This window comes from Pempheris klunzingeri, chromosome 8 (assembly GCF_042242105.1).
Source record: "Pempheris klunzingeri isolate RE-2024b chromosome 8, fPemKlu1.hap1, whole genome shotgun sequence".
Lineage (NCBI taxonomy): Eukaryota > Metazoa > Chordata > Actinopteri > Acropomatiformes > Pempheridae > Pempheris > Pempheris klunzingeri.
Genome location: NC_092019.1, coordinates 27,209,588 through 27,235,750, shown reverse-complemented (window position 1 = coordinate 27,235,750; position 26,163 = coordinate 27,209,588). Strand labels below are relative to the sequence as shown.

The 26,163-nt window shown below is 43.1% G+C and overlaps 1 protein-coding gene across 2 annotated transcripts in view; it reads right to left on the bottom strand.

The window, feature by feature from the left end:
- mef2d (myocyte enhancer factor 2d) overlaps positions 1 to 25,881 on the bottom strand; it is a 90,330-nt gene extending 64,449 nt beyond the window's left edge. For both annotated transcript variants that reach the window (XM_070835393.1, XM_070835394.1), the window contains exon 1: positions 25,703 to 25,881. The gene's annotated coding sequence lies outside the window, so the exon portion shown is untranslated. The remainder of the gene's footprint in view (positions 1 to 25,702) is intronic.
- Positions 25,882 to 26,163: the final 282 nt, after the last annotated feature.

The following is a 26,163-nucleotide window of genomic DNA, read 5'->3' as shown; positions in this document are numbered from 1 at the left end:
CTTTAAGATTCCAAAAGGCGGTCTGGAAGTGCTTTGACACAAACAGGGAAAAAAAGCATGGATTCTGGACTGAGGCCAGTTAATTTTGAAATGAGCTTCTAGTATGAGAAAGTCCAAGCCAGAGATCACAGAGGGATACAGTCCTGAAGAGAGAGAGGGTCCAACTCAAACAGCACATGTGCCATCGACTGCTGAAATGACAACTGCTAGTGGGACGACTCATGTCGGACGCCCCAAATTATCTTTCTCACTGGACACCCTCCAGCCCCCCCTCTCTTAGTGCACTCAACTCAACCCCCTCCTTGCTCTTATATGCCTTCAACAACTGTCACCAATCCATCATAGTCTGCACTGGCAATTGAGGTGCTTATTTGGCTCTTTAAAGTAACGTTCCACTATTTTTGCACATTTCATGCAATTTACTGCCAATCTGATATACTTCAGGGCTGCAACTAACAATTTTTTCAATCACTGAATAATCTGTAAATGTTTTTTTAATTAATCAGTCGAGTTGGTTGACAAAATGTCAGAAAAAAGGAGAAAACATCCATTAAACATTCCCAAAGAATAGGCTGACTAGAGTCTTATTATTCAATTCATCTCTTAATTATTTTATACAAATGCAAGCAAAATCACAAAACATTCTCTGGTTCAGCTTCTAAAATGTGAGGATTTGCTACTTTTCTGTTTTGTATCACCATAAAATTTATATTTTCAGGATTTTTACAGACAAATGAAAGCATCAAAGGTTCAGCCTTGTACTCTGATTATTTGAAAAAGATTATTGACAGAATAATCTGTAATGACAATAGCCATTAGTTGTAGCCGTGCTTTGGTAGATTACAGTGCACATATGGTTTTTTTCTAGATTGTAAGGAGATGAATGGAAACAAATAGCTGTCTGGTCAACAAATATGGCCTGCATAGAAACTGCAACTATGGCATTCATTTGAAACTTTTCAACAAAACGTAGTTTGTACATGATACGGAGCAAAAGCTTGAAAACAACACTGTGTGTGTGTCTGTGTTTGTGTGACTCACAAGCTGCCTAACTAGCGAGCGTGTCAAATCCTTGTTGCACAACAGTCTCTCCTTCGTGCACATTTGTGTGTAGATACTCCATTTGGATCATGAGCTACTAGCTGTGGGACAGCAGCTGCCTACATACCTTTTGTTCCACTGGACCCTTCAGGGCCGCCGCACCCAGAAATCCACACACACACACACACACACACACACACACACACACTTGCATGCTCAGCTGTTGGAGACCTCAACCCACTGGTAATGTCTCGTGCTACTCAGCCCAAACTCTCTACACTTGATTCTAAAATGACTCTGCTGCTGTCAAACGCTGGCTGCACCAACACATCCCCCCTCCCTATTAGTTCTGATAAAGCCTATTGCTGGTGGCTATGATCTGACACAATGTCCAAAGCTGTGATAATCAAATCCTCACAGATCCGAACTTGAGATCCAGCTAGATGACCACAGAAAGAACTGTAAAAGGTCTGTGTCTGTGTCCGTTTGCAACAGTGACTCCACTTCCCAAGGAATAAGTCTCAGGCTCTGGCCTTTCCTGACCTTGAAATCTCCGATGGGGCTTGGAGGGTGTGGGAAACGGGAGGCCAGGAGTCTGGACACAGTTGTGTCATTGAGTTTCCACACAACGCAGGGAATGTATGTATGGATGCAGGCCCATTTGTGCCCAGAGCCGAATGGATTATACCAGGGGCAGAAATTCCAAAGGCCATTTTTATCTTGAAACAGTCACATGGACAAATCTGAAAGGGGAGAGCAGAAAAAATGAACTCCCTTCGTCTATCAGGAGCAGGAAATCTGCCCATGGATGGGAAAAATATATACCCCCACTAAACACAACAATGCTAATGTCACAGCATTAAGGACACAATTACTTCCACAAACAACACACAAAAGTGCTTAGTACTTAGACTTTATCTCCCTGCCCATTTTCCAGTTTCTCTCTGCTCTGCTTGCCATCCACATTTATCGTCCATGTACATGGCTGCCTGGGAGCCCTCTATATTGAACAGAGGGTGTTAGCCTAAATACTAAAATTGGGGTCTATGAGCTTACCTCTACTCTGAGACAAACGTGGGCGTTCACAAAGACTGTGTGGTGTAGGTTACATGTGGTGGGGGTAGAGCACCGAGGAGAGGTGGCGGAGGCACAAACACTGAGAGAAAGGATATTTATTCTCTCTCCTCCATCAACAGAGTGGTGAGAGGAAGCAGCTTCTTTGCCCAGAGGCAACTGTATTTGTGTTGAAAGGAAACACAAAAGTGTATAAGCAAGAACTCTGGCAATGATAAACATCCATACATGTAGCTGCAAATACTTGGAACAGTTGCAGACAAGGCAATGATATGTTTTGGTGTTTTGCTCCATGTGAAAGCTTTGCCACCTGAATGATATCCTATCACAAAGAAAAACTAAAGAGGTTTTGTTGAAGACAAGCTTGTTTGGTACTTTGTCTTTGTTCAAAGTGACTAATAGGTTTGTGAATAAACATGATATGCTTTCATGGGTTTGACAGTGAATACCCTGATTATGCAAATCTACCTCCCTCCTGGGGATGGGGTGAATTAAAAAAATGACAAAGCTTTTCTCCGATGTGGCTCTGATCTGAGTTTTTCTCTCGTTTGTGACCTACATTATTGAGCAATTCTTCACATTTTTGTCACACTCTTGACAAATCACACAGCATAATACAGCTCTCAAGAAGAACATTTTTGAGAAAAAATTCACAGCATCTGTCAGCACTCCACATTATTTGTGCCAGCATTCGGATTAAATCTGTTTAACTTGCACTCATGTTTAATATCTAATGATTTCAAACCATTCAGATGGTTTTTGGTCCTCTGAGATAACAGCTGTCCCTCTGCATCTTTACCAGATTAAACCAACTCACAGTCCATTTTCACCCACTGATGTCCATTTAAATCTGTACCATCAAAAACGTTTCAATCCAAGATCAATACAGGGTTTTTGCAGTCTGCTAAAGGGGGGGGGTAAAAATAAAAAACTAAAATAATGTGATTGCACACCCTTAAACTAATACTTAGTGCTTCACTGTGGATATGGTGTTCTTTAGGTGATGTGCAGTGTGGTTTTAGCGCCAAACATACCTTTTGGAATTATGGCAAAAAAGTTCAACCTTGGTTTCATCAGACCATAACACATTTTCCCACATGTTTTTGGGAGACTTCAAATGTGTTTTTGCAAAATTTTGATTTTTTCTTCATAGCCAGGCCTCTTGTCAGCCTCCCTGACCAGTTTTCTTCTCGTCTTTTCATCAATTTTGGTGGGACGTCCAGTTGCATGCTGCGATGCTATGTTGCTTTAAAGAGAGCACGAGGCAGTTCTGCATGTTGCCTATTTTCAAATGGCAACAAGAAAGAAAATCCTCAACTTAATTTTTCTAACAAAGGAGTCAAACAGATTATAAATCTAGGCCTAATGCTTGGAGGGAGCAAGCTAGACATAACTAGAGATATACAGTCTTGCAAATTGTCTAGAGTTCTCTTCAGTCAGGCATTTTTCCTCGGGCCCTTAGGTTTAATAACTGCTGTCTAGCAGTTATTAAACCTCTCTTGAAAAAGCCTAATCTAGATGCCTCAGTGATAAATAACTACAGACAAATATCAAACTTGCCTTTTCTGGGAAAGGTCATTGGAAGGGTTGTTTTTGTGCATCTTAACACCTTCCTGGTGCAAAATAATTCCATCAATCTCTTTCAGTCTGATTTTACACCACAGAACTGAGACTGCACTTGTTAAAGTATTAAATGACATCCATCTCAGTAGCAATGCATCGAAAATCTCAGTTCTAATGTCAGTGCTGCATTTGATACATGAAACACCATTGGACTAATTAGGAAAGTCGACGGGACTGTCTGGCACCCTGTTAAACTGGTTAAAATCTTATACGATAGAGACTACTTTGTGTCAATTGGTAATGCCAAATCTGACCGAACAAAAATAACATGGAGTTCCTCAAGGGTCCATTCTCGGACCTCTTCTTTTTAATGTTCATACACTTCCCCTTGCTCGGATCATTGAATCTTAGAACATCTCGTATCATACTTCATCATAATGTATCAAACACATCAATGAGTGGATGTGCCAGAATTTCCTACAATTAAACACAGATAAAACAGAAATAATCGTTTTTGGCCCCAAAAATTAAAGATTAAGTCATCTCAACTCCATGAAATTAAAACCCACTTATCAAGCCAGAAATCTTGGTGTTATAATGGACCAAAATTTCCTGCATAAAAACATAATCAAATCAGCCTACTACCACCTTAAAAATATAGCCAGAATTGAAAGATGTTTGTCTTAACAAGATAGAGATAAAAACTTATTCACACATTTATCTTCAGCAGGCTGGACTATTACAATACACTATTGTGTTCAGGGGTCTTAATAAAAAATCAATTAGAAAACTGCAGCTTGATCAGAATGCAGCAGCCAGAGTCCTCACTTCTCACACCTAGAAGGTGGCGCACATCACAGCGGTTCTTAAATCCGTCCACTTTGAAAATCTTATTATTTGCTCACAAAGTAATAAATGGTCTTGGACCCAAACACATAACTGCAGGTCTACTCAGCGTTCCTGCTGCAGTGCTCCTCTCTCCACTGCTGGATTCAGCGATGCATCTTAAGCCTCACATCAGATGTGCAGCTTTGTGGCCTGATATATCAGGACTACTTTGAGCTACAGTGACCTGCTGCAACCTTCAGTAGTTGTACTTGTGCTGTAATATTGCTATGTATTTGCCTTAAAAGTAGCACTGAATCTTGGTTTACAGATCATCTGAGTGACCTGATGCAGCTGAGGTGATCCTTGGGCTCCTCCCTCCAACCAACTGTGTGTCTCTTTCAGGTGACAACCTGAAGACACCATAGCAGCCAGCAGTGTCATGGCAAACAGAGAGCTCCATCACAAGTTCACACTTCAGTATACTGAGACCCTTTATCTGAACTGAGAACATGATGTGGACAGTTTATAGAAAAGTTACAGCTTTGCTACTTTGCGTTTTATACTGTATTTACACAATTTAAAGGAGAGTTTTGGTCATTTTAAAATTTAGTAGTACGGGTCCAGAGATAACACAGAAATATATCATGTTCTCTCACAAAGGTTTTATATAATTTCACTGTTTAAACAAAACAGGTGATGTGATAAACTTGGGAAATAATGGAAAATCTCAAAAGCAGTTTAGTTGTAGTCTTGTAAATAGAGACCATGCAAGGTCTTAACAAAAGCTTATGTCAGTGACTAAAAACTCTGATATGTGACACACTCTGTCTTTAGATGTGAGAGGGTGTCAGACTTGAGTCTTTTCAAAGTCTTCTAGTATATGGAAGGAATAAGGCAAATCCACAGCCTCTGCATTATTAAAAATGGAATGTTCTTGTTTGCTGTAGATTTTAGCTGAAGCAAAAGTTGTTAAATGCTCTAACAGACTGAGTTGTTCAGTTTCTGATAAGCTTATATCAGGTCAATATGGTTTTTGTACCATTCAATAGTAATAAAATTAATGGAAATATGATTTGTTAAATGAGGAAGATCTGATGTATCATGTTTATAAAGACCACAATGATTCTACCAGAATGCCCATAAATACTAATTTACTCATTTCATTAATATTAAAAAGGTTGCTTTAATATGGAATAAATAAATTCCCATTGATTTCTCTGGGAACAACTCTCTTTCAACTTAATACACATCTCCCCAGTATATTATCATGATGTGTTAAGTGTAGTAGCAAGCTTGTTCTGTCTTCCTGCCAAGCAACTTTTGGGGAAAAGGACCTGGCTGTGTTATCATAATTAATGCTCTCTGCTTGTTGCTATATTATATTTAATCTATCATGTAAATCAAAGCCATAAATAACTCAACACCTGTGACTCCCACACCAGTGCCTGGAGAGCGGAGAGATGTTTAGCAAACATAGAAAAATAAGAGCAGACGTCTGGTTTCAAATATTCATCGCCGTTAATTTCAAAGAGTTGTTTGGATTAAGAAGTTGTGTGAAGAAAAAAAATTCCTTTAAAGCATCTCATTTGAAGTGCTATTGGGGAAAAAAAATTATTCCATGGCCAAAAGTGAATATAAACCGCCTCTGAAGCTAAATACCACAAGACTAAAAAGTAGTGTGCTTGCTGAAAAACTCATTCATGTTGTCATGATAGCCTTGCAATGGACTGATGAAGTGTTTGAGGTATTACAATCCTATTTGCCAAATACAAAGAGGATTATTCCACGACACTGTGTGACTGGAATTGAACCTCAATACATAGTGTATTGGGTACTGACAAGGGATGTCAGGTTAGATGTGTAGACTTGTTTACTTATTCTCGGATCAGATGGTTCCTGATTCAAATTAGTTTGTTTTACATTAGCTCAGATGCGTTCAGCAAGTCAAATAGATCTGGCAAAAAAAGTACAGTTTGGTACCATGTCGGCTACAAATCACAGGCAAAAAGAGAAGAGGAGGTGGAAAAAAATGGTATTGCCACCTCTTCACCCTTCTAAAACCTCTTCAAATTAAACAATCTAGGAAGTAAAAATAACTCTTTAGTTTCTCATAACTTGTGTTTTGAGAAGGCCATAAACAGGAAGGGTCATGAGCAGACAATGCAATTTTACGGGCTTACCAGCCAAAAAGGTTGAGAATAATTTCACCGTCAAAATGATAGGAAATTGATACTAACAACATCTTGTTCTTTGACTGTTGGTCAGATTAAAAAAGTCATTTGAAGATGTCACCTTAGGCTTTGGAAAAATACAATGGGCATTTCACACATTTATAGAAGAAAGAAATGATCAAGAAAATCATTGATAACGAAAGTAAGATGAACGAGGAGTAGCTAAAATTCTATTCTTGACCGTCCTTGAGATTTTATCTTCTAACTTGTTTGTGTCCACTTTTTCAGTCGGGGGGAGGTCTACTAAGCAGTTTGACAGAAGAGGAAAGACATGAGCAGGAAAGAGGCAAGATTAGACCATAATTTCTCTTGACGCAGTCATGTTTTGCACGAACAAATCCACAAATGCAACTAGGTGTTTGATGTGCAATAGGGCGGTGAGGGCAATACAGAGCCAGCCCTCCACTCCTAACTCCCACAAGCTCCCTGACATTAACTAACAGACACCCTCACACACACACTTCTCCTCAGAAGCAGCTGACATTTTAACAGGCTTACAACAGCTGACATGCTACAGGTGGGGTAGTGGGGACCCTTCATAAGCCATTCACCCCTCCTCCTCCTTTTAGTGCCTGGCTCATAATTCCCCGGAGCAACACACACATACACACACACACACACAGACACACAGACACACACACAGAGACACACAGAGAGACACACAGACACACACACACACACCTGTTGTGACTCCAAAAGAATTGTCCTTCCTTCATACTGTATCACCCACCTACTCACACACCCAGTACATTAAAAAAAAAAGGGCTTTATGACCCTCCAGCATGTGTTTTGAGTGGCTTGGGAGTGCGTATGCTGTCTGGCAGTAATAACAGATGCAACCATACACCAGAACTACAGGCCAAAAGCACGGCCATGCATTGCAGCAAGGAGAAAACCATGCTGCAATGTTAATCTATAATCCAAGAATAAAAACATTTAACCCCACAATACCCAGGTTTTCACTTTCACTTCACAATCAACAGTGTACAGTCATAATGTCAGTTTGACCATATGTGAATCTTAAAATCCTGGGGTCATGTTTGAGCGAGAAAATAATAGACCTGTAGAATGACCCAAGGTGACTCGATGCAGAATCTCTGAGCACTTTTGGCAGATCACTGCGAAGTAAACTGTGGTGCAGCACAGGCAGGATATTTAGGGTGACGAGTATCTGTTTGTAAAAAGGAGCAAAGCTGGGAAGAAGAGAGGGGATTTGAAAACACAGCACTCCTTTGGATTGGATGAGAAAACCATGGGGTGAAAGGAAAAAAACATCTTTCGATTATCTATTCTTGCTGGGTGTGCAAAACAGGATAGAACAGAAGATTCCATAACTTTTTAACCACCAAATCTGGTCGCTCTCTGTCATCATTCACAGGGCACCACTAACATGCTGCTTGTTGTGACCGAGAAAATTCTGCATTCATTTAAGTTTTGTGGTTTGACTCAATAGACAGAACATGTTTTCTGCAAGCTCTTTCAGAAGCTCAGCTAAAAGAAGCACAGCACTGTTAAGAGCCCCTTTTCCACCGCAGGAACTTTTTTCATTTACCCAGGATTTTGAAAAACCTCGGCGCGTTTCCACCAAAATTATCCGGGGGAAAACTTTCCGTCAACCCCAAACTTTCCCTGAAGAAAGTTCCTAGTAGCGAGGAGGAACTTTTCAGATTACCCAGAATTCTTGAGGGGTGGGGCTGTATGCTGAAGAACGCTGATTGGTGAAACACACTTGCAACGTTCCGCACTTCTGTGTTTAAGCCAGTGTGGCTGCAAACTTGTTTATTTCATTTCTACAAGCTTCACTTTGTTTTTATTTTAATCAGTGTTTCCCAACCATTATATTAGGGGGGCGCCTCGCCCCCCAACGGCACCATGGTCTACATGGTGGAGCGTTTACAATTCTCCTCTGCTCTCTGTACCACGCTACAAGAAGTGGACGGACGACGAGGTCCAGGCTGTTTTCAGCATATTTGAAGAAGAAATTCAGCAGGACTTCGAGTCGGCGACTCGACACGACCGAGTCTGTGGAAGAATAGCCGACAAGCTGGTGGAGCTAAATGTAGGGCACACGCCGAAACAAATTCGCAAAAAAGAGGAAACTTAAGCAAGATTATAAGAAGCTGAAGGACCACAACAGACGCAGTACTATATGTCCCCCATACGTCATCAGCCTGATTTGAATAAATGTTCTGGAACTTTGAGGTGAAGTGGAAACACAAATCAACCAAACAGATTACCAGGAATTCTTTTACCCAGGTAAATTCCTGCTAATAAAAGTTCCTGGAAATGTTGGTGGAAACGGGGCTAAGGGTTGTATTCTCTTCCTAGAACAAGGCATTAAATGGTACAAGGGTTAAGGGTTCAATGCTCTATAAAGCTATTGATACTAATTTCGCAGTTTCCATGGTAGACCAAGACGATAGCATTTATTACGATCTGTTAAGATCATGATAAATGTCAGATAGGAGGTGGACAGTGCGGACACAATAACATTAACATCTGTATAAGACAATGCAACCACATGGCTTTATTTTAGTAAACCTGCGGATTAAGACTGGGTAGGAGGGATTTTCATTCAACTCTCCAAAATTCTCCAAGGTAAACGATAATATACATTGTTTTTAACTGCCCTCCAGAGAGCCACAAATAAATACCTGGAAGGTCAGATAGTTTTCTGAAATGACGCCCCTATGGGCAGCATCATACTTTTTCTGTGCACTCCAAAACAGTTTTCTGATCTTACACTGCTGTAGTTAAGGTTTGGTTAAGGCACAAAAACTATTTAGATAAGGTTATATAAACCCAAACGTGGTTTAGATTTGTTGTGTAGCAACTGAACCAGCCGATTTATATATTCAAAAGGTAGCATCTTTATTTTGCCTTCATGTAAGGCAGAGGGCTTATGGCCCGCTGGCCCCCACCCTCCGAATGTCAAAAACACAATGCAATCCAGCCCGCGAAATACTTTTTAATTTAATGTTTTTTTTGTGATGCTTAAACCATTGCACACTACCTGTTCATATCAAATTAAAAAAATAAATCATTCTACAATAACGTATTTTGACGAGGTAGCAAAAGTCAAAGGACAAAGGTGCCCGCTCATGTCCAGACAGGTTCGCAATGAGGGAGAGCTGGTGGTGCGAATGCGTCATTGTTTGGCTGTGAGCAGTAAAAATGTCACAGCAACACAGACAGTTTCAAGAAAGATGGACATTTCAGTATTTATTTGTGGAGTTCAATGGACACGCACATAAGGACAGGAATATAACCTCACGCTACAGGACTAAACACAGAGATCAATATGAGAAGTACCAGGGAGACGAGAAGTCACACAGCTACACAAAGGACTCCTGTCTCCTGTCTGCAAAGTTCCACAAAGCCAAAAAGGAGTTTGGATATGTCTATAAACTGTTGTTATTTTAGTTAAAAAAAAAAAAAAACAAGAACAAAAGACCTGTACTAGAAGTTGAAAACAAATGTTTGTTTAAAATGACAAATTATAAATTGTGGAAATAAAAAGTACATTTGCAGAATTTTTTCTAGTACTTGAATTTTGTAGTGGCCCTCCTGTAAGATAACAATACTGTCAGTGGCCCCAAGCCAATTTGATGTAAGGGGTTAGACTAGTTTAAAAGCAAAGACTGTCCACATAAGAAAAACAACAACACTGGGTTGGTCAAACATTTAAAAGGAACATGTGTCATCCCTTTTTTTCTGACACTATTTTAGCACCATAATGTCTTACAGAGCTGGCTAACAAATCTTCTGATTTTAACTGTTTCTTTAAACCATGACCACAACCTTTCTGAAGACATAACCAAGTAAAATTGTTTTCCTAAACTAAACCAAACCTTAAACATAGTGGTGGCCTTTTGGAAGGTAATGATAATCAATGTCCTCCTGTCAATAACCAACAACCTATTTTGTTTTGTAGTGTAGAGGAATTGTTCTCCAACCACCAATAAATGTGATTAACACTGCTATGTAAGGATCAGACTATGTGTGGTTTTCTACTGTTCACACAAAAGCAAAGAAGCCTGATGATGCTGATGAGTGCTGTGCAAAAGCGGTTTAACATGTTCTTATCTAGCATTCCCTCTGCACTTGTTTTTCCCAATCGCACCCTCTTTGCCTTTCTCGAGGAAGCGGGAGGACTCTTTCTCTCTGAGCCTGGTGGTGTTCCAGCTGTAATGTGATAACCAGCTCAATAACAAACAACCAGAATCATCCACAGGAAGGATGCAGAGAGAGGGAGTGTGTGTGAGTGAGTGTACACAGTCAGTGGGTGGATGTCTGTGCATTTGGTTTTACATGCAAGCGCGTGTGGGCTGGAGAGCAGAAGAGGCCTGTGCGAGAGGTGAGGACCAGTCAGCCCTTGATCACCATCAAATAAAACGTTATCTAATGCCTGCACTGACACGGCCCGACAAACAACAAGTACAATCTCTATCGACTGAAAACACAGCTGTGCCTTTCTTTGCAAAAATACTCCTCGCTGACGCTGTGAGCTGGTTTTGTATATCAGAGCAGAGAAATGGATTTTAGCAGCTCTTTTAAGAGCCATCACGGTATCTGCACACTTTGAGCACAAATTTAATGACTTCTAAGACCTTTTTAAAAGCTCCAAAAGAAAGAAAAATACTATTTCTGTGGTCTTCAGCAGATGTCAGTCAGTAGGAGGTAGGAGGATATTTTTGTCCAACCTGTTTGCATGGTCAAAAACAAACGTATGTGTTCAAAATGAAGGTGACAAAAATTGCCTGAATATACTGGAAAAGATCTAAGGGAAGTGACCAATTTACTCCTTTTTGCTCAAATACGTATGCATGTTTCATAATTGAGTTTAAGAGCTGTTACATCCCTGTGTGTCTAAGGAGGGGAGGAACATAAAACACCGGTGTAGGTAGGCGGATAGTCACCATTTATTGTACAAGTGGACAAATCAAATGAATAATACAAACCACGAACCAAAGACAATCAGACCTCAGCAGTATCAGCTGGGTTGGTAGGGGTGGAGGGCTGCAGGTGGTGCCAAAAACAACAACAAAGCAAACGCAGAAACAAAAAGACGGAACAAAGTCTAAGCTGCACTAGCATATCATTAATACTAAACAAAAATACATTTGTGACCGCCACCCTTATCCTAATGTGCTATACAGGAAAAAATAAAAAATATGTGAAGGTGCAGTAGTAAGAAAAACAAAAAACCTTTGCTTTACTAAACCACTGCCCAATCCCAACCAAAACGAGTGTCCCTGTAAAATTTAACCACATGCTTATAACTAAAGCTTACAGAAATCAGATAATCTATTTATAATCAGCTTATAGACAAACACAAGTACTTGTAATACAGCCGAAGGGGCACAGCGGTGGACTGCTCAGGTTACAGCACAGCCACCCCCATCGTCAGCTCCACTGATGGAATCAGCTACCGGCTGGGTGGCGACATCATCGATCGAGGAGAGGAGGACGGATCAATAGCCACGGAGGGGATGGGGCAGAAGGTGAGACCGTGACACACTGTTGTCGACACACAAGACCTGGACTACACAGCCAGCTCACAGCAACTCTGAAAAACTGACTATGCCCAAGATCTTACTGTCGACTTTTAAAGGTCTTCATGGCATCTCTCCATGCTATATATCTGACCACTCAGTTACATACAAGTCAGTACCTAGCCTGAGATCTTTTTCTGTTCCCAAGGCACAGCTGAAAACTAGTGACCAAGCATTGGCAGTCAGAGATCCTAAACCTACGGAACAAGCTGCCAGAGGAAATCAGCAGAATCATAGACCTCTTATAAATCTCATCTTAAAGCATACTTTTATGGGGGAACTTTTTCTATTTTAAGTTGATTTTATTGACTGCCCCTTTGCTAGCCTCACTGTAATTGGTTTCATTTTGTTTGCGGAATTTGTTTTTATGATTGGCTAGATGTGAAATTGCTCTTATAAATAAAGAAATATCATCATTTATTATGATTACTATTATCACTATTATACATTGAATTCGGTATGTAGGTATCAACTCTAAATTAAAGCTGCAAGCAGCATTGAAGTCGGGATGTGTCTACAGCTACTACTGCAGTTTGACCGACATGGCCTGAATTTTCCTGACCACCATAGAGAGGCTGCGTACATCATGTGTATCACCTTTGGCAGCAATTACAGCCTCCAGTCTTCTTGGGTATGATGCTACAAGTGTGGCACACCTGGATTCTTTTGCACATCCTCTCAAGCTCAATGAGGTTGGATAGGGAGCATCGGTGCACAGTTACACTCCCCTCCAAAAGTATTGAAATATATATGAAAACATTTGGGTTTGACATCAAAAGATGGATATGAAACGAGAGATCAACATTTCAGCTTTTATTTCCAGGTATTTACATCTGGATCTGATACACAACTTAGAAGTTAGCACCTTTTGTTTGAACCCACCCATTTTTCATGTGAGCAAAAGTATTGGAACATGTGACTGACAGGTGTGTTTTGTTGCCCTGGTGTGTCCTGTTACATTGATTATTCAAACAATAAATAGCGCTGAATGTCTACGTTCAGTTTCAGATTTGGGTTTTGCCTGTGCAGACTGCATTTATAGTTAGAGGCGTAACCAACAAGAAAACCAGAGAGCTGTCCATGGGTGAAAAACAAGCAAGCATCAAGCCTGTGACCCATTGACATCACCAAACTTTTGCATCCTGCTTTTGTGATGCTTTTCCAGGCTTTCACCGCAGCCTCTTTCAGTTGTGGTTTGTTTTGGGGGGTTTCTCCCTTCAGTCTGCTCTCTAGCAGGTAAAATGCATGCTCTACAGGGTTGAAGTCTAGAGATTGACTTGGCCAGTCTAAAACCTCCCACTTCTTGCCCCTCATGAACTCCTTTGTTGTTTTGGCAGTGTGTTTTGAATCATTATCTTGCTTTCTTTAAATTGGCAGACAAAATGTTTCTGTAGACTTCTGAGTTCATTTTGCTGCTGCCATCATGTGTTACATCATCAGTGAAGATGAATGAGCCCATCCCAGAAGAAGCCATGCAAGCCCAAGCCATGACATTACTTCCACTGTGTTTCACAGATGAGCTTGTATGTTTGGGATCATGAGCAGATCCTCTCTTTCTCCAAACTTTAGCCTTTCCATCACTTTGGTAAAGGTTCATCTTTGTCTCATCAGTCCATAAAACTTTGTCCCAGAATTTTTAGGCTTGTCTATGGACTTTTTGGCAAATTCCAGCCTGGCCTTCCTATTCTTCTTGCTAATGAGTGGTTTGCATCTTCTGGTGTGGCCTCTGTACTTTTGTTCATGAAGTCTTCTGCGAACAGTAGACTGTGACATCTTCTCTCCTGCTCTCTAGAGGTTGATGCTGATGTCACAAACAGTTGTTTTAGGGTCTTTCTTTACAGCTCTCACAATGTTTCTGTCATCAACTGCTGCTGTTTTCCTTGGTCTACCCGTTCGACGTCTGTTACTTAGTACACCAGTGGTTTCTTTCTTCTTCAGGACATTCCAAATGGTTGTACTGGCTATGGCCAATGTTTGTGCAATGACTCAGCTTCACAATTGCTTGTTTTTCACCCATGGACAGCTCTCTGGTTTTCTTGTTGGTTACGCCTCTAACTATAAATGCAGTCTGCACAGGCAAAACCCAAATCTGAAACTGAACGTAGACATTCAGCGCTATTTATTGTTTGAATAATCAATGTAACAGGACACACCAGGGCCACAAAACACACCTGTCAGTCACATGTTCCAATTCAATTCAATTTTCAGTTTTATTTGTATAGCCCAATATCACAACAGAGTGTCTCATAGTGCTTTACAAAGTTCACTGAAATAGACAAGTGTAAGCGAACAAACAATCTAATAAAGAGTCCAGCAGTCGATGAGGCCAATGGATCAGTCCGAGGCATCGCCTGCCCTTTATGACCCTCCTTCTTCGGGAAGGAAAAAAAAAAAAAAAAAATTCCAATACTTTTGCTCACATGAAAAATGGGTGGGTTCAAAGAAAAGGTGCTAACTTCTGAGTTGTGTATCAGATCCAGATGTAAATACCTGGAAATAAAAGCTGAAATGTTGATCTCTTGTTTCATATCCATCTTTTGATGTCAAACCCAAATGTTTTCAGTCTACAGCAAAAATAAAGGAATTGGCCTCACTGTTCCAATACTTTTCGAGGGGAGTGTATTTTCAGGTCTTTCTGGAGCAGGTTTTTGTCAAGGATCTCTCTGTACTTTGCTGCATTCATCTTTCCCTTGATCCTGACTAGTCTCCCAGTTCCTGCCGCTGAAAAACATCCCCACAGCATGATGCTGCCACCACCATGCTTCACTGTAGGGCCAGGTGATGAGCGGTGCCTGGTTTCCTCAAGACATGACGCTTGGCATTCAGGCCAAAGAGTTCAATCTTGGTTTCATCAGACCAGAGAATTTTGTTTCTCATGGTCTGATAATAATAATCATGATAATAACAATAATAAAGTAGCAATCATATTAATGGTGGATCACTACAGTAATCAATGCACATTATGCATTATGCGACGGTCGAGGCGGAGGGCCCCGACGACCCGGGCTTCGGAAACAGCCTCTAGCTGTAGGGACATGGAATGTCACCTCGCTAGGGGGGAAGCTTGTGCGGGAGGTTGAGAGGAACCGCTAGATATAGTCGGGCTCACCTCCACTCACAGCTTGGGCTCTGGAGCCCAGCTCCTCGAGAGGGGCTGGACTATCCATTTCACTGGCGTAGCCCGAGGTGTGCGGCGACGGGCTGGTGTGGGCTTGCTTATAGCCCCACAACTCAGCCGCGATGTGTTGGAGTTTACCCCGGTGAACGAGAGGGTCGCGTCCCTGCGCCACAGCAGTACAGAGTACCCGCCCTTCTTGGAGTCCCTGGGAGGGGTGCTGGATGGGGCTCCGACTGGGGACTCCATTGTTCTACTGGGGGACTTCAACGCTCACATGGGCAGCGACAGTGAGACCTGGAGGGGCGTGATTGGGAGGAATGGCCTCCCCGATCTGAACCCGAGCGGTGTTCTGTTGTTGGACTTCTGTGCTAGCCACAGATTGTCCATAACGAACACCATGTTCGAACACAAGGGCGTCCATTGGTGCACGTGGCACCAGGACGTCCTAGGCCGGAGGTCGATGATCGACTTTGTTGTCGTGTCATCTGACCTCCATCCGTGTGTTTTGGACACTGGTGAGGAGAGGGGCTGGGCTGTCAACTGGTAACCACCTGGTGGTGAGTTGGATCCGCTTGCAGGGGAGGAAACCGGAGTGACTTGGCAGGCCCAAGCGTATCGTGAGGGTCTGGTGGGTACGTCTGGCGGAACCCGCTGTCGCCGCGGTTTTCAACTCCCACCTCCGGGAGAGCTTCTCACAGATCCCGGAGGAGGTTGGAGATATTGAGTCCGAGTGCACCATGTTCTCCACCTCCATTGTCGGCGCGGCCGCTCGAAGCTGTGGTCGTAAGGTCTCTGGTGCCTGTTGTGGCGGCAACCCCCGAACCTGGTGGTGGACGCTGGAAGTAAGGGATGCCCTCAAGCTGAAGAAGGAGTCCTACCTTGTTGGCTCGTGGAACTCCTGAGGCAGCTGACGGGTACTGGCAGGCCAAGCAGGCTGCAGCTCGGGCGTTAGTGGAGGGAAAAACTCGGGCCTGGGAGGAGTTCACGGAGGCCATGGAGGAGGACTACCGGTTGGCCTTGAGGAAATTCTGGCAAACCGTCCAGCGCCTCAGGAGGGGGAAGCAGTGCTCCACAAACACTGTTTACAGTGCGGGTGGGGAGCTGTTGACCTCAACTGGGGATGTCGTCGGGCGGTGGAGGAATACTTCAAGGATCTCCTCAATCCCACCGCCAGATCTTCTGTTGAGGAGGCAGAGGCTGGGGACTCAGAAGTGGACTCGTCCATCACTCAAGCCGAAGTCACCGAGGTGGTCAGAAAGCTCCTCGGTGGCAGGGCACCGGGGGTGGATGCGATCCGCCCTGAATACCTCAAATCTCTGGATGTGCAGGGACTGTCTTGGTTGACAAGTCTGTGTAACATCGCCTGGAAGTCAGGGACAGTGCCTCTGGAATGGCAGACCGGGGTGGTGGTCCCTCTTTTTAAGAAGGGGTACCGGAGGGTGTGTTCCAACTATAGGGGGATCACACTCCTCAGCCTCCCCGGGAAAGTTTATTCCAGGGTACTGGAGAGGAGGATACGGCCGATAGTCGAACCTCGGATTCAGGAGGAACAATGCGGGTTCCGTCCCGGTCACGGAACACTGGACCAGCTCCACACTCTCCATCGGGTGCTCGAGGGTTCATGGGAGTTCGCCCAACCAGTCCACATGTGCTTTGTGGACTTGGAGAAGGCATTCGACTGTGTCCCTCGTGGCATCTTGTGGGGGGTGCTTCGGGAGTATGGGGTCCGGGGCCCTTTGTTAAGGGCTGTCCGGTCCCTGTACGACCGGAGTAGGAGTCTGGTTCGTATTGCCGGCACTAAGTCAAACCTGTTCCCGGTGCATGTTGGACTCCGGCAGGGCTGCCCTTTGTCACCGGTTCTGTTCATTATTGTTATGGACCGAATTTCTAGGTGCAGCCAAGGGCCGGAGGGGGTCCGGTTTGGGGACCTCATGATAGCATCTCTGCTTTTTGTGGATGATGTTGTCATGTTGGCTTCATCGAGCCGAGACCTCCAGTGTGCACTGGGGCGGTTGGGGCAGCACCTCCAAGTCCGAGGCCATGGTTCTCAACCGGAAAAAGGTGGTTTGCCCTCTCCGGGTAGGTGGAGAGTCCTTGCCTCAAGTGGAGGAGTTCAAGTATCTCGGGGTCTTGTTCATGAGTGGGGGAAAGATGGAGCGTGAGATCGACAGGCGGATCGGTGCAGCGTCTGCAGTGATGCGGTCATTGTATCGGTCCGTTGTGGTGAAGAGGGAGCTGAGCCGAAAGGCAAAGCTCTCGATTTACCGGTCGATCTACGTTCCTACCCTCACCTATGGTCATGAGCTTTGGGTCATGACCGAAAGAATGAGATCACGGATACAAGCGGCCAAAATGAATAAAAGAGTAAAAGAAAGATATGATGGCTGCTGATATGAAAGTGAAACATATTTTGGGATTCTATTAAATCTAAAATTTTAAGAACTCTGTGTATAAAACAGTTTAAGTGCATTTAAAGATTGAATTATCTGTGTTTTTAAATATTGAATGATGAAATCAACATAGCAAAAGTGTTTCAAATAGATACACACTGACATTTTATGTAGATACTGATAAAGCAATTTCTCTCAAATCATTACAGTGAAGCTGAAAGACAGACTGCAGTGTATTTCAGCATTAAAACTCAAAGTGGTATCACTAATGATGATCTCAGATAATTATTAAGATTTCATCAAATGGTGGCTTCTGCTATCACACAAAAACATCCCAGAGGCTCTCTGACGATTCTCTTACTTATCCCCACTGTCCATTTAAATAAACCAGCTTAGTAGCACTCTCAGGGGACAGATGACAGACAGACGTCTTAAAACTATCCCTCCTTACAGACAAATATGATTAGTTTGCACAAAATACTTTTAAGACATAATCATAAATTTCCTCAAAAACTTTGAGCAAGGATAACTATGAAGATTGTGTTTTAATTTTTTCCCCATCTTAGTCGCACAGCACCCACTGCTGCTAATGTGTACTTTCAGATATCGCCTGTCAGTCAAACTGTGTGGGCAGACTTTAGATTTTCTTTTCATGAAGTTTAGGTTTCTGTAATTGATGCTTTTTTCTGTCACTTCAACCACAAAGACTATGCTGCCTGCAGATCTTCTGGTTATTTTAAATAAATGAGAAACAAATACATCTTTCTTTCACTGCAGCTTCAAAAAATATATACACTGGAAAAAAATATTTCGTAATGAAATTAATTAGGACCATAACCCTAAGAAAATATTGATATGAATGAAAATGTGATTAGAAAAGGTTGCACAATGATTATACTGTATCAATAGCAATATAAAAAATTGTAACTCATCAAAATCTAATAACTACAATTACTGAATGCTGCTAAAACTAGATGTACAACAAATTTGATAAATCATTATTCATTCATTAATTTACTATACCATCTCAGCTGACACTGGGCAAGAGGCGGGGTACACCCTGGACTGGTCAATCACTTGGCTGACACACAGAGACAGACCATTCACACTAACCAGTGGACGGAAATGGGCCATTCAAAATCCAGCCTCTCAAATCTAACAGTTTGTTTGTAATCTTTAGATTTTATACAGTGAATTTTGGAGTATTTCGACTGTTGATAGGACAAAACAGGACATCAGAATTCATCATTTTGGGCTCTGGGTACTTTTCATGGGCATTTCTTTCATGTTTCATTGACTATCATTTTGGTAAAATATCATTTTGTGACAGAAATGACTACACAGAGACATCATAGATCTCATTAACTTCTCTAATAATCCTTACACTTCTCTAATGTGTGCACAGCCAGACAGAGGTGTAATATCAACAATAACACCTATAAAGGTTCACATCAACTAAAGAATTAATTTGTCTACTAGAAAAATCATCTAGGAAACATCCTGGCTGTCGCACAGCAGCCAGGGAGCTCACCCAGACTGTGGACTGTAGTAGATGTGTTTGTCCAACAAACACACAGGGATGTGCAGTCAGGGAAAGCAGGAAAAGCCAACTATAGCCCTATATCCAACCTTCCCTTTCTCTCAAAGATCCTATTTGAGGATTTTCAGTCAGGTTTTAGAGCGTACCATAGCACAGAGACAGCACTGGTGAAGGTTACAAACGACCTCCTTATGGCATCAAACAGAGGACTTCTCTCTGTACTGGTCTGAGTGCTGCTTTTGACACCATTGACCATCACATCCTGTTACAGAGACTGGAACACTTCATTGGCATAAAAGAAACTGAAATCGATCTGTTAAAAGGACTCAAATGAGCTTCATGCAGTTTGTACATGTTAACAATGAGTCCTCTGTCCACACTAAAGTTAGACATGGAGTTCCACAAGGTTCGGTGCTTGGACCAATTTTATCCACCTTATATATGCTTAATCTGGGTAATATCATCAGAAAACACTCCAATCAGTTCACTAAACTCCAAGTCTGCCTTAAGGAAATAAAGTTCTGGATGACCAGCACCTTTTTGCTGCTAAACTCAGACAAAACTGACGTTATGGTGCTTGGCTAAACACCTTAAGGACACATTTTCTAACAATATAGCTACTCTGGATGGCATTACTCTGGCTCCCAGCACCAAGGAATGTAAGGAATCTTTGCTCAGGCCAGGACTGCCTTTTTCCATCTTCGTAACATTGCTAAAATCATGCCATCTATGATTGATGCAGTTTATATTTCTCCTGTATGGACTTCTCGTCATTGGCTTCCAGTAAAATCTAGAATAGAGTTTAAAATCCTTCTCCTCACCTACAAGGTCCTTAAAGGTCAGGCTCCATCATATCTTAAAGAACTACCCCACTAGAACAGTGTGCTCTAGTGAGTGAGCGCAGACCTACTGGTGGTTCCTTAAGTCCTCTAAAGTAGTGATGGAGGCAGAGTCAAGGTGCTCTCCAGAGACTATACAGAGCATTGATGTCTATCAGAGGCACGATGAAGTGACTGAGTGTGCGCAAGTGCACAACCATGTAGTTCCTTGTGTGTAACAGAGAGTTTTCAGCTATCAGGCTCCTCTCCTGTGGAATCTCTTTCCAGTTTGGGTTTGGGGGGCAGACACCCTCTATACTTTTAAGAGACCTTCCTTTTTGATAAAGCCTATAGTTTAGGGCTGGCTTAGGCCTTGGACCAGCCCGTAGTTATGCTGCTATAGGCTTAGACTGCCGAAGGTGATGCAATGGGCTCCTCTCTCCTCCATGTCCCTCTAATATCTGCTACTAACTTGGCATCTTCCCCAGAGCATTTTTGTGCTTTTCTCATCTTTCAGGCTCCTGTGGATCCTGGTCACAGTTCTCCTGGCTGTGGTTCTCTGGCTTCCTCGCCACTGTTGCTGCTCATGTGGGGATTCTTTTATCCTTAATCTTGAATTCTTGAATCGTTGTGTCTCTCTAAATTAAAGAGTTTGGTCTAGACCTGCTCTTTATGGAAAGTGTCTTGAGATAATGCTTGTTATGAATTGGAGCTATATAAATTAAGATTGACTGATTGGGCTCTTTTCAGCACTGTGTGCAGGCAGGTAGCCAGTTTGGAGCTGCAGGAAGATGGCGTCCACCCTCCTTGTTTGACTGTTTTAATGTTCATTTGGTTAGCATGCAAACTAACCAATCCTTTCCTAACCTGGCACTATTATACTTACACTCGCATGCGCATCTACATAAATGAGCCTAAACCTTTACCAAGAGACAAAGCTAACAGCCACACATGGCTCAGTCATCACATGGGTCTGTACCTTTGTCTACCTCTGACCCACACACCACAGGGTCTGAGTGACGGTCATCTTGACTGTAGTCATTTCGATTCTCAATCCTTGTAGTTCATTTGTCCCTACAATCACATGGCTTCCTTGTCTGTAGCCATCTTGGATTTGGCCTTTAGGTCCTGTTTACACCTGAAATTAAAATGCATCTCCACATGAGATCATTTGAGTAACTACTTGTGATCAGATCTCACTTCCCTGCTCTGTATGCAAATATCTTCATATCCACGGCATTAACTTTTCTGATGGAATGCAGAGCAAAGATTTGGTGAGCAGGTATATGGAGAACAGCAATATGGACTGTCAGATCCATGAAAAAGAGACAGTGAGGATATGAAATTCTCGTGTGCTAATAAGCAGGGTTGGTGGTGGTGGGGTCTGGAGTTCACATGTTCTCCCTGTGCTTGAGTGGGTTTTCTCCGGGTACTCTCTCAGTCCAAAGACATGCAGGTTAGGTTAATTGGTGACTCTAAATTGCCCGTAGGTATGTGAGCGTGAGTGGTTGTCTGTCTCTGTGTGTTGGCCCTGTGATTGGCTGGCGACCAGTCCAGGGTGTACCCCGCCTCTCGCCCAAAAGTCAGCTGGGATTGCCTGACAGACCCTGACAGATAAGCGGTGTAGATCATGGATGGATGGATGGATGGATGAATTCATCATGTCGTGAGACTTTTGTTAACAAGCTCTGCTTTGCTGTGCAGCTAATCTAGGCATGTAATAAGTGAAAATGAAACTGAACCACACTGATCTTTTCCACTCTGGTTCAGGCCAAAGAAAACAAGCAGTAGGTGTGATCAGCAGAGGCAAATCTCACCCAGTCTCGTTCCTCCACCCCGTGTAGTGCCTCTCCAAGCACAGAAGGGAGGCCATTTTGAAACCAGCTGAGAGTGGCTGAGTTCTTCCTGTTCTCCTCACTTAGTGTGGGAACAGCCACAGACAAAATCTACCCTTGAATCAGCACGCAAAAGAAGCTCCTGAAGCAGCACGACCAGAGCAGGTAGTAATAGCTCCTTTCTGCTGAAAGCATCTGTTCGAAAAGGAGCCCGGCTTGTGGTGTGTGGCTTTCAGTTTCACAGCAGTGAAAGGGGCATGCTTGTCTAACCTGGCTCACAAGAAGTGCATTTCTGCCATTGTGGGATGAGAGCATGGGTCAGCTGCAGGTGAGCACATGGAAAACACATGTCCACTATAACTGTTCTATTGTACAACACTGAGGCTGAGATGAAAACAGCCAAATCAATGTGGTAGCAGGAGACTCTCCACAACATAGTGGCTAAAGTAGCTAAGCTCACCTATAAGCTGACTCCTTCTTACCTCCTTCCTGTTCAGTTTCCTTGGTGTTAGAATATAAAGCAACTTCCACATAGTGCTGTCATTTTCTGCTTTCTGCTCTGGATAATGCAACCCGGGCTTCAGCAGTGATATAAGTCCATCAATACTCACCCTAGACAACAAATAAACTGATTAGTTAAAAAAAATGAACCCCAGCTAAAGTTACACTGCACGCCAAATCCTGGGTTCTGGACCTTGTTCTGCTCTCTTAAGACCATCTCTGCACTACTGTCAGCTTTCATAAAAGTAACAGCAATATTTAAAGCTGGTGTTTGATGGCATTTATTGTTTAATATGTCAGAGAATAGTGAAAATGTTGATCACAAGGTGATGTCTTATGATTTCCAACAATAAAAATAAATCATCAATTATTATTGTATTATTATATATTAGGTATTTGGCTAGCATTCTTGCCACACAGCAAGACAGTTCGAGGTCTGAATCCACTGGCTGGCAAGTTTGTCATTTGAACCTTTCAGTGTGGAGTTCTCATGTTCTCCCTGTGCTTGCGTGGGTTTTCTCCAGGTACTCCGGCTTCCTCTCACAGTCCAACACGCAGGTTAGGTTAATCTGTGATTCTAAATTGCCCGTAGGTGTGACTGTGAGTTTCAATCAATCAATCAATCTTTATTTATATAGCGCCAATTCACAACAACGTTAACAGAAGACGCTTTACATAAAGAGCAGGTCTAGACCAATCTCTTTAATTAGAGAGAGGTTCTACTTTCTCAAATTTAACAGAAGCAAGGAGAGAGAGAGAAGGTTTCTCCCCCCTCCCCTTCAGTAAAACACACCCAAATTCTGTCAATCAATCAATCCAATCCCCCTCTGAGGGTTAGGGTTAGGGTCTGTGTTGGGTGGAGGTTGGACAGAGAGAGAGAGAGAGACCTGTCCTGTTTCCTAACAAACTCTTGACTTTGTGAATTTGGTAGATGTTCAGGAGGATTAATTGAGAGTGTATTTTCACAATAAGAACTGTCTCCTTAAGTTTTGTCCTGGCATGGAGCTTAACTCTGTCGATGAGAGCAGTGTGCAGCTTTGCCAGCAGTCATGGTTCTCAGGGACACAAAAGCCCATTACTGGAGCTGAGCCCATAAGTTATCTGCAGCTTAAAGCCCTTTTCATTAAACACATCCAGTTACAATATTTTGTTCAATTTCTGTATTGTGTTCCTGTGTGAGTACAAGTGAAGGGACGAGCCCTCCAGAGACTCCACTGCATGAATGTAATGTAAGGAGAGTGATCAGATCTTAAACTAACATGCACCATCAACATTTCTTACATCCTATCAACAACCAACTTACAAAGATGATGACAGTGATTTAGACCTGCAATAATGCAACAATACAGGAGTCGGCATGTTCACACCTCAAAGTGGTGGGAGGGAAAAGATAATGTGTGTTTGTGGGTGTGAGTGTGTATGAGTGTGTGTGGCAGGGGTGAGAGTTCAGTTGTCAGCCAAACACACACTCGCTGAAACAAACAAACAAACTATTGACACAAACGTGTCTCCATAGTGAAATGTGACATAGCTCACGAGTATTTATTGTGAGGCTGCAATTTCACCAGTGCTTCTAGTGCAACTAGCAAGTATTGGTTGCTTCAAACAGACAGTTTGAAAATGTTGAGCTTGACACCAAAGGAAAGCAGAGGGCTGAGGGAAGGAATCTGATGTTGGCAAGTGTTCATTTTTTCTGGAAAGTGTTCTGACTCTAGGTGACAGCTCCGATTTCACTTCTGACCTCTAATCTGTTACTTACCGAGATTGAGGTTTATCTTAACATAGGATTCTTGAACATGTCTTCAATTAATATTTACAGTTTGGGTATCTGCTGCTCTCTTAACTGATGCTGCTTCAACTGATTGATTCTGCAATTCTGCAGTACACTGAGTGTTACAGTATATTTCATAGTGTTACAGCCCAAATTTCAACCTTCCCCTAAACCACGCAACCACCTTGCCAATAAAATTCAGTTCGAGTTTGTTATGCATCAGCCAGTTTACCCCTGCATCTCTATATTACCCGTCTTAGCTGGACAAACTCACATGTGGTAACACTGAGCTGATCAGGCGAACACTCTGCTCTCCTCTGACGACTGAGACACTCACCAGCACGGCCCATCACCCTTATCTGGACCGCCTCAAGATCCCATGACACCTTTTTGGCAGCCTGGACTTTAGCTGCAGGCGTAACTGAAACACTCATCTGTCCATGTTGCAGCGCATCCCTCTGCTGCCATAGATAATGATGTAATAGACAACAGTGAGGTGACACCTGCCACTCTGAGATTCTGCCAAACCAATGCTGGATGTGGAAATATTGATAGAGAAGACATGTAAGATTGTATAAATGTCAGCACTAACTTAACAGGAGCTTTATTTGGGTTTATTGATGTCATCATTACATGGCTGCTTCCAGGAGCAAAATGGTTTCTGGGTTTGAGGGAGAAATCCGAAGTTTGATGAGACTCTCTCAGGAGAAACAGCAATGAGAGCACAATGGTCGGAAACGGGCTCATGAAAGAGACACTGGACAGACACAGTAGTTTAAGGATGTAAGAAAAAGTATCCAGAAAGCTGGGTTCTCTCTTCACCTGCAGTGTCCGCCTCTATCAAACCTGTCATTCACGCCTCAGCCTGATCAATGACGCGATAAAAGTTGCCAATAAACTGGACGCGCTTTTCTCACAGATTAAATTCATTTGCAGAAATAAAGAAAGATCGAGTGAAACACCAGGCTGCTTGTCCTGAGTGGTTTCTGACAGCTCCTGATGGAGGCTGTTACTGCTGGGCACAGGGTTCAAACCCACCGGCTGCGACCTAGTGTTTCCTGAAGGTGTGCGCGAGGGCAAAAGAAAATGACAGTGAAAAGAGAGATTTCACTGCTAAACTAATATTAACTTAGCGAACTGCATGTGATGCACGGCGTGTCCTTGACACAACACACGGAGGCAGACGGAGGCAGACGGAGGCTCTCCGTGGAGCACCGAGCTCTGCCTCCTCACACACCACACTGCGCCGCTCGCGCTAACTCTGTGCCAACCGTGCCAAATCCATCCACAAGCGTCTGGACACACTGTCACAAGTGTCCGAAGGCAGGAAGGCAGGAGGGCAGGAGGGCGGGCGGGCAGGCAGGCAGGAGGGCAGGCAGGAAGGGGCGAACAACAAATGTGGCAAATGCGGATACAACCTAGTGAGGAGTGACTTACCCGGCCAGTGGATCCTCATCTGTTTGATGAGACGGGAGGTTCAAACGTCACACTTTGTTGCATTCAAAACGTGCGGAAGGTTTCAACGAGGCCGACCAGTAACTCTCCGCCGACCACGGTTGGCCACCAATTAAAACAATTCTCCCTACTTGATGTACAAGGTAACTAGTTGTGGCAAATGGTGCCTAATCTATCCTGTGGCATTGCTGTATGATTGACAGGAGCACGGCCCAATGGGAGCGACCTATCCGCTCCACTCGGACCAATCAAATCCTCCGCGCGGAGTTGGTGGAAGGCGAGCTTTGAAGTAGGAATGGCTGATGGCGACATCATGTGTTTGGAGTTGATATCCCTCCGCTTGTCGTGTTGTCAGCACCGCGGCTCCACTGTGACTTTGTTTTAAAATGTAATTAAGTGCAGATCAGAGCTCCCAGCTAGCTCCTGGAGCTTCAGTTCAGCCT